At 25.8% G+C, this 1,829-nt stretch overlaps 2 non-coding genes across 2 annotated transcripts; both read left to right on the top strand.

The window, feature by feature from the left end:
- Window positions 1–240: 240 nt before the first annotated feature.
- LOC113785135 (U5 spliceosomal RNA) lies at window positions 241–360 on the top strand. Its single transcript, XR_003471265.1, has one exon. It is a non-coding gene; the product is annotated as a U5 spliceosomal RNA (small nuclear RNA).
- A 1,282-nt stretch (window positions 361–1,642) lies between these two features.
- Window positions 1,643–1,762, top strand: LOC113785134 (U5 spliceosomal RNA). The gene has a single exon (XR_003471264.1). It is a non-coding gene; the product is annotated as a U5 spliceosomal RNA (small nuclear RNA).
- The last annotated feature ends 67 nt before the right edge of the window (window positions 1,763–1,829 follow it).

Here is a 1,829-nt window from a genome sequence, read left to right as displayed (position 1 = left end):
AATTGCGCACCAATATATAGAAACAAGAATATAATATAATGAATACTCCAACCTAAATATACAAATAATTAAAATTTTAAACCAGTTTTGCAGACACCATATTAATCACTTACATCTAGATATCCTTGTTATGTTATTATAATGTTAAGATATAATAAAGTCCCACATCGGTAATAATCACTAACAATCACATATTCATGTTAATATAAATATTGTACAACCATTTGAATTTAAACACACAGCCTTGTGGTGAATACAAAGTGAACTATTCTTTCGCCTTTTACTAAAGAATACCGTGTATTCATCAGATAACGAGGTATATGTCAATTTTTTAAAGGATACCTTCCTTATAGAAGAAGTCCTGCATTGAAGTTTAAATATTATTTATACTTTTAACAACTTGTAACATATTTGATCAATAACATAATTTTAAAAACTAATTGAAACATTTTAAGTTGAAGCTTAGTTTTGACATGAATCAAGCATAGGTAGTTTGGTTAATAATTTTATTCTGTTTATTCAAGCTACAATAGATCATGATAAACCAATAAATAAGTATAAAACACTATATACACTTGTCATTAACTTATATATCTTAGATAATCTTTTTTACTATAAAAGTTTGATATTTGTCTAAACAAAATATTTAACCATTTATTTGAAGATTTAATCTGTTTATTTAAATTATTTATAGCCTAGAAATCATTTGTTCATGAGCCTTAAAAAATAAAAATTAATGACAAAAATAAATGTTTGGTCCACTCAGCCTTTATCATGTCCACATAGAAGAATCCTCAAGGTAGATCTTATTATTTCAAGATAAGTTCATTAGTGAGAAATATAATAGTTTAATCCATTATTCAAAGTATTTTTTACAACAGCAAAACAAATATACTAATGCATTTGGGTTCTTATAGTTCATCCAACAAGTGCACTAAAAAATGGAGGGTGACATTATTCTAATCCAACAGCAAAACAAGTATATGGAGGGTGACATTATTCTAATCCATTTGGGTTTTTATAGTTCATCCAACAAGTGCATTTGTCCCAATGGCTTAATATTTATGTCATTTTCGTCATCACTCAGTTTATTATAATTCATCTAATTAGTTTTTATAATAATGTTAAATAAATATAATTAACAAAACTTCCTTATAATTCAATATATATAGCGACGTTCTTATTAATAAACAAATTCATCTTATTTATTTAAATATTGTGCATTTTTTATCGTAGGGAGAGTTATATAGATGGTCATATGTTCTCAAATCATGATCATATTATAGAGACTTGTGAAACCTAGAAAGGACAAGTTCTACACCCATAAATTCTTAAACCTTCAAAAATTCAAATCAATGACAAGAATAAAGGTTTGTGCACCAATATATAGAAAGAAGAATATAATATAATGAATACTCCAACTTAAATGTAGAGATAATTAAAATTTAAAAACAGTTTTGGAGACACAATGTTAATCACTTACATCTAGATACCCTTGTAATGTTAATCACTTACATCTAGATATCCTTGTTATGTTGTTATAATATTAATATATAATATAGTCCCACATCGGTAATAATCACAAACAATCACATATTCATGTTAATATAAATATTGTACAACCATTTCAATTGAAACAAACAGCCTTGTGGTGAATACAAAGCGAACTATTCTTTCGCCTTTTACTAAAGAATACCATGTATTCATCACATAACGAGGTATATGTCAATTTTTTGAAGGATTTCTTCTTTATAGAAGAAGTCCTGAATTGAAGTTCAAATATTATTTATACTTTTAACAATTTGTAACATATTTGATAAATAACATAA

The sequence above is a fragment of the Cicer arietinum genome, unplaced genomic scaffold, assembly GCF_000331145.2.
Source record: "Cicer arietinum cultivar CDC Frontier isolate Library 1 unplaced genomic scaffold, Cicar.CDCFrontier_v2.0 Ca_scaffold_5046_v2.0, whole genome shotgun sequence".
Taxonomy (NCBI): domain Eukaryota; kingdom Viridiplantae; phylum Streptophyta; class Magnoliopsida; order Fabales; family Fabaceae; genus Cicer; species Cicer arietinum.
The sequence above is the reverse complement of the archived record's forward strand: the minus strand, read 5'-3'. Positions and strand labels throughout refer to the sequence as shown.